This window comes from Dipodomys merriami, unplaced genomic scaffold (genome assembly GCF_024711535.1).
Source record: "Dipodomys merriami isolate MVZ:Mamm:240054 unplaced genomic scaffold, mDipMer1.0.p SCAF_215, whole genome shotgun sequence".
Classification (NCBI taxonomy): Eukaryota; Metazoa; Chordata; class Mammalia; order Rodentia; family Heteromyidae; genus Dipodomys; species Dipodomys merriami.
In genome coordinates, this window is record NW_027203549.1 from 503,688 (window position 1) to 517,748 (window position 14,061).

The 14,061-nt window shown below is 39.7% G+C and overlaps 1 long non-coding RNA gene and 2 pseudogenes across 1 annotated transcript in view; 2 read left to right on the forward strand and 1 right to left on the reverse strand.

Moving 5' to 3' along the window:
• Positions 1-2,548, forward strand: part of LOC138834441 (uncharacterized) — a 33,670-nt gene extending 31,122 nt beyond the window's left edge. The window contains exon 3 of the long non-coding RNA XR_011374107.1: positions 2,159-2,548. This is a non-coding gene — a long non-coding RNA (uncharacterized lncRNA). The remainder of the gene's footprint in view (positions 1-2,158) is intronic.
• On the forward strand, positions 1,442-1,541 carry LOC138834455 (U6 spliceosomal RNA; annotated as a pseudogene).
• Positions 2,549-12,877: 10,329 nt separating the features above from the next.
• Positions 12,878-13,606, reverse strand: LOC138834435 (ankyrin repeat domain-containing protein 49 pseudogene; annotated as a pseudogene).
• Positions 13,607-14,061: the final 455 nt, after the last annotated feature.

The window sequence follows — 14,061 nt, forward strand, 5'->3', positions numbered from 1 at the left end:
GAATGTTTCAGAAATATGGAGAAAAAAAGTTTGGGACCAGCGACTTAAAACAATAAACAGAGCAGCAGATTAAAATCCTTTATAGATTAGAGGAAAACAATACTGTGTTTTTACCATGTGAATTCAGAAGACCAAGAACACTTAGAAGGTATCACAAGTTTATACCTAAGACATTGCATTGATACTTTTTATATTCTAATATTCTAAACCTAATTATTTATATTCAAATCTATTTATGGGAATAAATATCAATTTAGTTGTCAAATTATCATCTAATTCTAGTAAGTTTCACTGTGTGAAATTTAAGATCAGCACACATAAATAAAAATATATAAGTGTATATAATATAAGAAATTATTTTCCATTGTTCTGTTGTGGTTAGGGTATCAAAGTCAACTCTGTTTTAAAGTATTGTTCCATTATCTCTACCTCAGTTTTTGGTAGAGTTAGATCTAAAGATTTACCATTTTGAGATTTACAGCCTAGAGACAAGAGGAAACACAGTGATTAAAACATTACCAATTTAAGGCCTAATATCGAGGAGAAACATAAGGACTTGTCCAGGAGCTATGGAAATATTTGTTGGTAGAAAGTCAGTAGTGTAAGTTACTGCCTAGTTGGATTGTAGACAGGCTAAGACATTAGGTAATCATGCATATGAACAATATTTTCACTTTCTTGGCTTTAGTTACTTTTGAAATGTAACAATATGAACAATATTTTCACTTTCTTGGCTTTAGTTACTTTTGAAATGTTTGGTATAATAAACAAAGGTATTTAAAAAATACTTTGAATATCTGCCTTTAGCTACCAACTCATGGACAAAATCTAAGTGTCCACTGTAGGCTTCCCCATGAAGAGGGGTATATTCATCCTCATGCCTTTTTTTATAAAATACCTTCTTTTCTGAACAATTCGTTCTCAACTGTTCATCTCTCTATGATCCCTTGTAACTAAGATTAGTTTTGTTCCAGTAAGACAATCTATGCTGCTACGGTAAGATATTCTGGTTGGTCTCTTCCTACATGGAAGAAGGGTAAAGGGTCAGGTAGACAATTGTACCATTGAGACCTCATTTGGGAAATTTTAAGCTGCGGAAGTTTAGAAGTAGCTTTTAAGAAGGCTTACTTTGAATCCATTAGCTCCACAAAGCTAACTCAGTTGATAAGTAAATACTTGAAAAGCCATCACCTTTGGACTTAGCTATAAAGGCTTCAAAATTTAAAATGAAAAAGACAAAATAGTCATTGACAGAAAAATTTCAAATATAAGCAATACACCAAACAATGTAAGTTTTTTTCCACTATACACAGAAATTTAGAGAAATATGATCAATAACATTTTTAGGAACAATAAGGGTTCATTGTTACAAATAGGCAACCAAGGATATATGCCTGTATAAAGATTGCATCATTAACTACTTAAATTTAGAGCATACTATGTGCTTCAGCAGCTGGTCTAACCAAATGACAACAACACAGAGATTAACATGGCTCTTGCACGAGGATCATATAAAAATTTGTGAAGTATTCCATATTTTTCATTTTTCAGATGCAAGAAATGAAAAACAGTTATTAAAAAGTTGATTACAAGAATACAATGGTAACAACATATATAATTCATAGAATTAAAGGTTAGTTTGAAATCAGTGTTTAAATCTTCACCTTAGAAAGACCTTTACATAGCATAATCTTTACAAAACTTGAAATTAGATAACATTGTCATCTTATCCCAAAGAAATAAAATACTATAAGGACCTAGGAAAAAAATCTTAAATTTTTTCGATATGGAATGCAATTTGAATGGACACATTTATTAATTAACCTATATATTATAAAACAACGTAGAATTCAAAATATTATATCTAGGAGAGAAGGAAATAGATTATGGGCATTATACAAACATAAATATACTTTTTTCAGACAAGCATCAGGAATAACTTTAGTTTCTGTACTATTCATTTCCACAGATAAGTTAAAATTATTTCTGATTTAAAAAAATCACAAACTCTGCAGAAAACATTATAGATGTATACAAACAACTCTTGAATACATTTTGACATCAATGTCAGGCAATTCACTTGGAAGAATAACATGGAATCCATGACTTTTTAAAGTAAGATATTGCTGTTGCTTTGCATTGTGAAAATATTTTGTAGGGACATGAAGGATGAACGAGCAGTTTTGAAATTGAAGAAACTTAACCAGAGTTCCGGAAAGATGGCGGAGGAGAAGCTGGAGTCTAAAGAAGCTCTTGCATAGAAAGCAGGTTTGGTGTTCCAGTAAACAGTCCTAAGCCAGAGAATCACACCATGTGTGCCATCACATGTAGGGAGCCGAGGCGAGACTCCGCCCACTCCCTTGCAGCTTTGAGGATTACCACTCCAGACGGTGCTTGGCGGGACGCCTGGGCTGTGCGCGTGCGCGAGCCCGGTAGTGTCCCCAGCCAATCCCATGACAACTGGTGACGGTAAAAGGCAGGCGACCAACAATAGAAAAGACCCGTGTTCGAATTCCCTATATAAGCGGCTGTGTTTCGGGTGCACGCTCTCTCGCGCCCAAGCTCTCCTACAACTAAAAGGCTCTCCAATAAAGCGTGATCTGAGAAGACTCCTGGTGTGGTGGTCGTTTTTCCTCGCTGGTCGAGTAGGCGGTCACTACAACTGGTGCCGAAACCCGGGAACGAACCTGGGACGGGGCCCGCGCGAGAGGCCGAATTGGAGCCAGAACTCAACACGCGGAGAGGGGACGTCGGTAAATATCCCCCGGTATGCTGTTCACTGTAGATTTAGATATTTATTGGTTGCTTGCATTGCTTCTTCCCTTGTGGCTTGTCTTTTTGATGGTGCGCACTTGCCTCGAGGAGGGAGGGTTTGATTTAATCCAGGAAGGATGCAAAGTACTAACACGGCATCAGGATAGTCTATCAGAGTCAGCATACAGTAAGGGGGAGGAAAATAGGCCTAAAAGAAAAAGGGAAAAAAGACAAAAGGATCCTAAAGAATTAAAGCAAGAGGGGCTGCAGCCCTCACAAAAGGAGAAGGGTTTCAGAGAGGAGGGGGTCTCAAGGAGACTCCCGCGCCCTTCTTTAAAAGCAAACCGGTTCTCAGCCCTACATGTGGAAGGGCGGGACCAAGAATATAGTAATCTTGTGAGTGACTCAGAGGAAGAAATGTTAGAGGAGGAGGGAGAGCAGCTCGATCCAGCTGATAGTGAAGAGTTAGAAGAGGCTGCAGCGGAGCACGTGGCAGACAGATATGGAGGGTGGCGCCCCCTAGGGGTGGGAGTACCGCACCAGCCAGGGAGAGGAAACGGAGCTGCCCCTCACCCGTCAGCCCCCCCGCCATGCCCGCCGGCAGGGAAGAGTCACTTTATAAAAGGCAGCACCTGGTCGCCGTTAGCGGCCGCCTTTCCAGTTTTTGAAAATCCCATTACTAATGAGAGAATTCTTGAGCCGGTTTCCTACTTCCAGCTTAAGGATTTAGTTGAGGCAGTCCGGACTTATGGAGTGACGGCCAATTATACCACTGCCTTGCTTCAAAGGCTAACTATTAATGCTATGATTCTGTGGGAGCAAAAACTGTTCAGTATTTTCCTGAATTAGTGGCTAAACAGGCAATTTTGATCTGAGAAAAAAAAATAAAATTTAAAAAAAAATAAAAAAATAAAAAAAAATTAAAAAAAGAGGCAATTTTGGGTATAAAGTGTTGTTTAATGCACTTTGCAAAAATTCCAGATAAATTAATTGTTCCATACACCCGTGAGCAAGTTGAAATTTTAGCAGCCACAATGGATATGTGGGCAATTCTTGTTTGCTCATTTCCAAATGTAATTGATAATCATTATCCTAAGCATCCTCTGCTTGCCATAGTTAACAAAAATTTAGTGTATTTTCCTGTTGTCACTTCAAAGGAGCCCTTGGCTGATGCTCTGACCATCTTTACGGATGGATCAAAATCTGGACAAGGTGCCTTTTTTGTTCAAGGACACAAACAGCCGGTAGTCTTTAATTTTCGGCCGAATACCCCACAGGCTGTTGAATGTTTAATTGTGCTTGAAGTTTTTAAAAGATTTGATCAACCTTTTAACTTATTTTCTGATTCATTATATGTTGTAAATGTCGTTGCTTCTCTTGAAGTTGCTGCTTCAATTAAGCAGGCCAGTACAATTTCTAATGTTTTGTTAAAGATTCAGTCCCTTATCTTAAACAGAAAACATCCTTTTTATATTGGACATATTCGTGCCCACTCTATGTTGCCGGGCCCGATGGCAAGGTGTAATGATTTGGTGGACCAGGCAACTCGGGCTATGGCTCTGGTTGCTGCTGATCCTGTAGAATTGGCAAAAGACTTTCATAGATTGTATCATGTACCTGCTAATACCCTTAGGAAAAGATATAATTTGTCCAGGCATGTGGCAAGAGATATTGTTAAAGCCTGTAAATCTTGTGTTACCTTTCTTCATCCTCCCCATGTGGGGGTAAACCCCAGGGGGTTGAGACCAAACGCCCTATGGCAAATGGATGTTACTCATCTGACAGAATTTGGTAAGTTGAAATATTTACATGTGTCTGTGGACACCTTTTCTGGTGTCATTCATGCCACACCTTTGGCAGGAGAAAAGGTGTCTCACGTCAGAATACACTGCTTAGAAGCTTGGGCAGCTTGGGGAAAGCCCCTTAGACTTAAGACAGATAATGGCCCTGCTTATACTTCCCATGGTTTTCGCGCCTTTTGCGCACAAATGCAGGTTGCCCACACCACCGGATTGCCCTACAATCCTCAAGGACAAGGTATAGTGGAAAGAGCTAATCGAAGCATAAAAGAAATGCTTCAAAAACAAAAAGGGGGAGTTGCTGAGTCCGCGTCCCCCAGGGAAAGACTTTCTCTTGCGCTCTTTACCCTTAATTTTTTAATTCTAAATGACAACGATCAGTCTGCCGCAGATCGGCATATGACAAGAGACTCCATGGATACTAAAGACATGGTCATGTGGAAGGATGTTATTAATAATAAATGGTATGGACCGGATCCGGTAATAACGAGATCCAGGGGAGCTGTTTGTGTTTTTCCACAGAGTCAAGAAGTACCTCACTGGGTGCCAACGAGACTGACCAGGCCAGTGGAGACTGCAGAAGAACCCCATCTTGAAGATGCCATCCACTCAGCTGATCTTCCTGCTGTTAGCAACAGTGCTAATAGCAATCCCTGTGATAGCTAAACCGATGATGCTGTGGCCTGTTACAATTTACTGACTGGATTGCCTCTGCGGTGTCCTTTTTCAAAGAGCGGGTGGGAGTCGGAATGTTTTTAGCCTGCTGCTTGGGAGGATGCATGGTCTGCCTATGGTTGGTCTGTCGCCTTCGAGCCCAAACCAGAAGGGACAAGGTTGTTATCTCGCAAGCATTAGCCGCTTTGGAGAGTGGATCCTCACCCCAGATCTGGCTGTCGGCCCTAAGAGGCAGTTAAGCCTTACCATTCTGCATAGCCTTAGCACCCCGAGGGATCAGGGGATCCCATTGCACCGGGACAGGTATGCAATTTGCAATTTGGGACAGGGTGCAAGGCAAGTGCACTGCACTTGAGGAGATGGTTCTCATCTCCTCAAGACGAGCATGCTGGGTTGCAAGTAGGTTGATGCCCAAGATCCCACCTCTGCAAAAAAGGCATCGGACGGGCCTGGTCATCACTGGGCAAGGCGCCCCTCAGGCGAAGGCCAGTGCAAGGTCCTCTCATTAATGTCTTAGACAGAGGCCCAACCTCTACTCTTACCTGTTGCCATAAAACAAAGAAGGGGGAACTGTAGGGAGCCGAGGCGAGACTCCGCCCACTCCCTTGCAGCTTTGAGGATTACCACTCCAGACGGTGCTTGGCGGGACCCCTGGGCTGTGCGCGTGCGCGAGCCCGGTAGTGTCCCCAGCCAATCCCATGACAACTGGTGACGGTAAAAGGCAGGTGACCAACAATAGAAAAGACCCGTGTTCGAATTCCCTATATAAGCGGCTGTGTTTCGGGTGCATGCTCTCTCGCGCCCAAGCTCTCCTACAACTAAAAGGCTCTCCAATAAAGCGTGATCTGAGAAGACTCCTGGTGTGGTGGTCGTTTTTCCTCGCTGGTCGAGTAGGCGGTCACTCAAGCACCGTCTGGAGTGGTAATCCTCAAAAACTGCAAGGGAGTGGGCGGAGTCTCGCCTCGGCTCCCTACAATCACAGGACAGAGAGTCAGGCCAGAGAGGGAAAATCCAGGAAAGTAGAAAGATCTGAGCTCTTGCCAACAGCCGCTGTGGCGGTGGCAGTGGTGGCGTCGGTGGTGATCGCAGGCACCATACCTGAGCCACAGAGAGTCAGGGACGAAGGAACCAGATGTAGCGTGCGAGTGGATTCCACTCAACACCAGCAAGAACCGACAAGGAACAGACATCTTCATCCTGCAGTTTGCAGACCAGAGACGACCCAGGAATCAAGACTCAGCATGAGTAGAAGCCCGACATCCTCCCTCCTTCTCAGGGAGCAGAGGAGGTAAGGCCACCCCGCCTCTGGCCGCCCCACCGTACTGGAGATCTCCATCTTGGAAACCGAAAAAGCTCAGTGGAGCTGCTAGCTCCAACTCAGGCCTTGGAATAAAACGAGTCATTTAGCAGGTCACAAGAACTTAACGGCGGCGTGACTTGCCAGACTCAGCTCCACCCAGGGAAAAGTCACCCAGCTTGGGTGCCAGCCCTAGGAGTGGTATTCTTCACTGGGTAATCAGAGCCAGAGGCTGCCCCTCCCTCTAGCAGCCTCGACAATTAATTTAAATTCAGTAAACAGAAACCCTGAGAATGACTCCAAGCTGGGCTCCGTGAGTTTTTCACAAACAAATCCCCGGGAAAAGCTACTGTTTGTTGAAAGGCCTCAAGTCTACCCAGAAACTAGCCTCATCATTACATCCTCCTCTTTTGTGATTCTCAAAGAAGATCTGCCTCCTATTGAACTAGCCTGTGAGGAGGATCACAAAATCATTGGTAAAGCAAAGCATTTTTCTGCCTGCTCGAACAAACTGACTTAAGAAACCAACCAAGCCACAGGACCACAAGCAGACCAGAGAATCCAACAAGAGGTTTGTTACAGACACAAGGGAGATACAGGATTTTCCCCACCTCTCCCAAAAAAATCAAAGAACTTTTCTTCTCTTCTTCTTCTTCTTCTTCTTCTTCTTCTTCTTCTTCTTCTTCTTCTTCTTCTTCTTCTTCTTCTTCTTCTTCTTCTTCTTCTTCTTTTTCTTCTTCTTCTTCTTCTTCTTTCTTCTTCTTCTTCTTCTTCTTCTTCTTCTTCTTCTTCTTCTTCTTCTTCTTCTTCTTCTTCTTCTTCTTCTTCTTCTTCTTCTTCTTCTTCTTCTTCTTCTTTCTTCTTCGTACCTTATATAAATTGTTTTTTTTCTTTTCTAAAACTTTTTTAATCTTTAAGTTTTGCCTTTTCTGAAAAAAAATTGTTTTCCAGTAACTTTTTTTCCTCATAATTTTTATTTTAGTGATATGTGAGTGTGCGTTTTTCTTTCTTTTTTTTGTTTTCTTTCTCTTTTTTTCTTTTTTAATTATCTTTTTGTTTTTTGTTTAGCTCTACTAAACTTCTGATCTTCTTTTCTTCCTTTCTTATCCTTTTCACCTTTTCCTTTCTTTCGTTCTTCTTCATGTGACTTAACTCTTGTCTTGAACATCCTCAGATAAACCAGTAGTTGACTATTAGACCCTATCCCCCTTTATGTACACACTTAATCTACAACTTTATTACTCAATTCAAAACCTCTGAGACTTAAATTCCTTAATAGAAGTACTACCTCTTTAAACCTATACAATATTTTAACCATTTTTATTTTTAAGTTTTTCACATCTCCTTTATATCACTCCCCTTCTCCCACTATATTCACATTTTTCTCTAAATAGATTGATTTCGGATCTGCATAATATTTTTAATTTTTACTTTTCTATTCTTTCTGGTCTATTTTCTTTTCACTTTCCCTTTCTTCTTTTTCTCTCTCTCTCTACTTTCATCCTACCCAATCTATTTCATGCTTTGAGATTAGGACTTAGTTAATTGTCCTTGTGCCTCCCCACATCAATCTATTCAGATTTTTTACCCACATCTCTCCCTAACCCTAATAATTTCTGGTTTTCCAAATTCTTCTTTACGGTTCGTAGCCCATTAACATATATTGTTTGATGTTGAATCGATGTATCTGTTGAACTAGATTGTATCTGTAGACTATAGACTGTGCAAATTCAGACATTGCTTGATGCTGGCCTTAAAAGAGTGTTCTAGCACAAAACTGGTGCTATTTTCATCTCATATGGGCAGAGAAAGCCAGAAAAACATAAGAAAAATGGCAAGTCCGGGTATCTCAATTCCCAATCTTGATAATCAGGGGACAGAACAGATAATGAATAATCCAGAGGAGAGTTCCCAAATAGCTCTACAAACACTGCTGGTAATTGGGATAAATGAAAAGATTGAAAACATACAAAGGACTCTTCATGAGCGTGATATGGAAAGAGAGGAGGCAAACAAAAGGTCAATGCAGGAAAAGATTGAAAACCTAAAAAGGACTCTGTATGAGCATGATAAGGAGAGAGAGGAGACAATCCAAAAGTTTACACAGGAATATCATAAGCGTGAGGAAGCTACTCAAAAATTGATACAGGATTTGCAAGAGCTGCTTGATAATACTCAAAGAGAAAGGCAGGAATGGCATGAGCAGGCTGAGAACACTCAAAGAGAACTATAGGAATTCCGAGAACGGGAGGAAGCTAATCAAAGAGTAATACAGGAATTGAGAAAGCAGGAAGAGAATACAGAAATATCACTAAAGGCATTAGTGAAATCCATTAACAAAGAGCTGAAGGAAGTCAGGGGGACCACAAAGGGAATCCTGAATGGAACCCAACAGAAGGAATGGGAGTCCAAGGAAACCATAACCAATCTACTAAGTGATTTTAGAATAAACACTGAACACCAAATTAAGGAAGTAAAGAAGTTCATACAAGATCTAAAACAAAGCTTCAACAAAGAATTTGAAGCCATCAATGCTGACCAACTAGAAGGAAAAGAGATAAAAAACAAAGTAGAAAGTCTTAACAGCAGGTTAGAGCATGCAGAAGATTGAATCTCAGGGATTGAAGACAGCCTAGATATTATAGAGTAAGAGCATATATCCATCCATGACAAGTCCAAGAAATATGATAGATCTATCCAACACTTGGAAGACACCATGAGAAAGCCTAATCTAAGGATATTGGGTGTAGAGGACCACCTAGAAACAGAAATTAATGGCCTAGGAAATTTGTTTAACAGGATCCTAGCAGAGAACTTCCCAAACATGGACAAAGATAGGCCTATTCAGATACAAGTAGCTTTTAGATCCCCAAATAGACCAGACGAGTATAGGACATTCCACTGTCACATTATAATCCACACAGGATCAACTCAGACCCAGGAAAAGATGCTTAAAGCTGTCAAGGAGAAAAGGATAATCACCTATAAAGGGAAACCAATTAGAATCACCTCAGATTTCTCAGCAGAGACAATCAAAGTAAGAAGAGCCTGGAATGATGTATGCCATGCCCTAAAAATAAACAACTATCAACCAAGAATACTGTACCCAGCTAAACTCTCCTTCATAACTGAAGGCCAAAGAAAAACCTTCCATACCAAAGAAAAATTCAAACAATATTTCTCCACCAATCCAGCCCTACAAAAGATTCTTAAAAATGTCCTACACGTATTAAACCAACAAGAACACAATAAAGGCCAAGAAACTGCACCGAAACTGAGATTCCTAGAACCATAGGAAGAAGCCAGTTTTCGAACCCCCTAAAAAGGTGGATAACATGGCAGGAATTCCCAAATACATCTGATTCCTTTCTCTTAACTTTAATGGACTTAACTCTCCAATTAAGCCACATAGACTGTCTAGTTGGATTAAAAAACAAGACCCTTCTATCGCTGCCTTCACTACCGAACATATTTTATGAAGCCATCACAACCCTCTTCCCAAAACCAGACAGGGACTCATCAAAGAAAGAAAACTATGAACCCATTTCTTTGATGAACATTGATGCAAAACTTCTCAACACAATTTTGGACAATCAACTTCAACAATTCATTGAAAAAATCAAACACCACGATCAAACAGGATTCATTTCAGGGATGCAAAGCTGGATCAATATACGCAAATCAATTAATATTTTTCATCACATCAACAGAAGCAAGAATAAGAACCACATGGTTATCTCAATAGATGCAGAAAAAGTATTCGACAAGATCCAACACCCCTTTATGATGAAGGTTTTGGGAAAATTAGGAATCCATGGAACATTCCTCAATACAATAAAGGCTGTATATGACAAACCTACAGCCAACATTATACTTAATGGTGAAAAACTAAAGCCATTTTCTCTTAACTCAGGAACAAGACAAGGATGTCCACTCTCTCCACTTCTCCTCAAACTAGTATTAGAATGCCTAGCTACAGCAATAAGACAAGATGCAGACATTAAGGGGATCCAAATAGGGAAAGAAGAAATAAAACTCTCCCTGTTTGCGGACGACATGATCTTGTATTTAAAGAATTCAACAGACTCCACTCCCAAATTACTCAAGCTGATTCAAAACTTTGGGAAAGTAGTAGGGAATAAAATTAACCCTCCAAAATCAATGGCTTTTCTGTATGCCAGCAATTAGAAATGTGTGGCTGAAATTAGGAAAGCAATTCCATTTGTAATAGCCCCACAAAAAATAAAATACCTAGGAATTAACTTACCCATAGAAGTGAAAGACCTCTATAATGAAAACTTTAAAATCTTGAAAAAGGAAATTAACAGAGAACTTAGAAAATGGTTAAACCTACCATGCTCCTGGATTGGAAAGATTAACATCGTGAAAATGGCAACACTTCCCAAGGCTATCTACAAATTCAATAAGATACCTACCAAAATTCCAACCTCATTTTTCAAGTACGTAGAAGAGGCAATCCAAAATTCATATGGAACAATAAAAAACCCCGAATAGCAAAAACGCTCCTCAACGGAAAGAACACTGCTGGAGGAATATCAGTACCAAATTTCAAACTCTACTATAAAGCCATAGTAATCAAAAGAGCTTGGTATTGGCATCAGAATAGACTTCAAGACCAATGGAATAGAATTGAAAACTCAGAAATGAACCTACAGACCTATAGCCATCTAAGCTTCGATAAGGGAGCTAAAAATAGAGAATGGAAGAAAGACAGCCTCTTTACTAAATAGTGCTGGCAAAATCGGTTAACTACTTGTAGAAAAGTAAAGCTAGATCATTATATATCACCCTGCACCAGAATCAACTCCAAATGGATCAAAGACCTCAGAGTCAAAGCAGACACTCTGAAAACATTACAGGATGGTATAGGTGAAACCCTAGCTCTCCTTGGCTCAGGACGAAATTTTCTGAATAGAGACCTGGAAACATAACCAATCAAAGAAAGGTTAGACAAATTGGATTGCATGAAGTTGTAGAGCTTCTGCATGGCAAAGGTCATAGTGAGCATAATCAATAGAAAGCCCATAGATTAGGAGAAGATCTTCACTAGCCATACAATGGACAAGGGTCTCAATCTAAAATATACTTGGAACTCAAAAAAATTAAATCTGCCAGCAACAAATCCTCAAAGAAACAACTGCCCAATAAATAAGTGGGCTAAATACTTGAAGAGAAACTTCTCTGAGGAAAAAATAAGGATGGCCAATAGACACATGAACAAATGCTCAACATCCCTAGCCATAAAAGAAATGCAAATCAAAACAAAATTGGGATACCACCTCACTCCAGTTAAAATGGCAAAAATGAAGAACTCTAATAACAACAGATGCTGGAGGGGATGTGGACAGAAGGGAACCTTCCTTCATTGTTGGTGGGAATGTAAACTTGTTCATCCACTTTGTTTCCTCAAAAGAATTCACATAGAGCTCCCCTATGACCCAATAATCCCACTTTTGGGCATTTACTCAAATGTTTACAAACCAGACCACACTAAAGCTACCAGCACAACTATGTTTATTGCAGCATTATTTATCATAGCTAAGATATGGAACCAACCCAGATGCCCCTCAGTAGATGAATGGATCAAGAAAATGTGGTATATATACACAATGGAATTCTATGCCTCCATCAGAAAGAATGACATTGCCCCATTTGTTAGGAAATGGAAAAACTTGGAAAAAATTATATTAAGTGAAGTAAATCAGGCCCAAAGAAACATAGGTCCCATGGTTTCCCTTATTTGTAATACCTAGTATATGTATGTGTCAAGCGGAAAAGGTCAGATAATGTGATGTCAGAAAAATGAACGCTTAGATATGTATTTTAATGTTTTTTTTTCTTTCATGCATGTGTTTCTAACGCATTTATAAGATTACCTCTTTGTTGCTTTGTATGTCCCTCCCCCACAGTTCAACCCCTGCTTTCACTATTTTTGATGTCAGTATAACTTTTGGAGGAGATGGGGAAAAACAAGTCGTTTAAGTGTACAGGTGGACCTGTTGCAACAATGAGAAGTATAAGTTGTCATGTCGAAAACGAGCTTTACAACATTGGTGCGGGGGGGGGTGGGAAGAGGGGGCGAGGATTAGGTGGTGGTTGGGGGGGAGGGGGGAGGCTGGGAAGTGATGTGAAGTGTAAACAAAGGAGGAGGTTGCAATGCTTGATAAGAAATGTGCACATTATCCTCCCCATATATTTGTAACCCCTCTGTACAGTATGTTCACAAAAAATAAATAAATAAAATAAAACTTAAAAAAAGAAATTTAACCAAACCATTATGACTTTTCTAGGGACACAAAGTATGAACTGGCATTTTTGAAATTTAAGGAACTTAACCAAACCATTTCGATTTAGGAGAACAATTTGTAAAGACTTTCACAACTTCAAAGTGGTAGTGATACATACTTATCCTTTTGGCAATATCAAAGGCAGTTTCTTCCAAGCTGTTCTTCAGACCTGGTTTGATATAATGGTTCAACAGAAGTAGGTACAGCATATATTTGCTATTTCTATTCCCAGCAGCAAGATGCAATGTGGTCAAGAGTACTTTAGTTTGGGCATTTGTATCTGCATGATGATGAAGTAAGAAAGAATCCACTCTGGTATTATTCCACATATAAGCACTGTGCAGGGGTGTCCAGCTATTCACAGTTATTGCATGGCTACCTGCCTTGAGCTACCAACTCATGGAAAATATCTAACTGTCCACTGTAGGCTTCTCGATGAATAGGGTTATACTCATCCTCATCCCTAGTATTCATATGAGTGGCCTTTTTGGAAAGTAGTCTCCGCACTGTAGTAAGCCGATTAATTTCGGCATCCCAAAGAAGAAATTTACTTGGATACTTCTCCATTTTTGTCTTGTAATTGATAACATTTCTCAATTTTTCATCTTGTTCCTTGTCTTCATCAGAATTGCCTAACCAGAGACTTTGAGTACCAGCTGGAATGAGGTGTCAATGAGTTTCCCGTATAGTTCACGTCGGTTGAACTGGTCAGAATAATCCGGTGAATTTTCGGTATATATTTTTTCACCATGATTTATTTTCTCTTTTTCCATTTTTACTATTCTAAATTATTCTACTTGGAGAGTAGGGATTGATAAAGAGCAGAGAAAGATTTTCCTCCATATTCAAAGTACAGACTGAAAATGAGGACCAGTGGTATCTTCATGTACAGCTTATTCTTAGGAATGAGAAAATAGGAAACAATACCTTCTATGTAAATGATTTGGGAAATACCATGATATTCTGTAAGAGAACTCACTATTCAACATATGAGCTTTAAGAGCTTTCTAATAGATCCATAATTTATTGGTATTCAAATGAGAAATAAATGTATAATTCAGTAGTACAATACAAGTCCTTTGCATAAATACTTAAATTCCTTGTTTTTTAAAAAGACACTTGTTTTCATCTAAAAACGTAGTCCTGTTTATTATCTTTAGGTGATTTTGATTATTGAAGATGCTTAATGAGAAGTCAAAATGTATTAGTAGTCCTTTGCTATCAATTA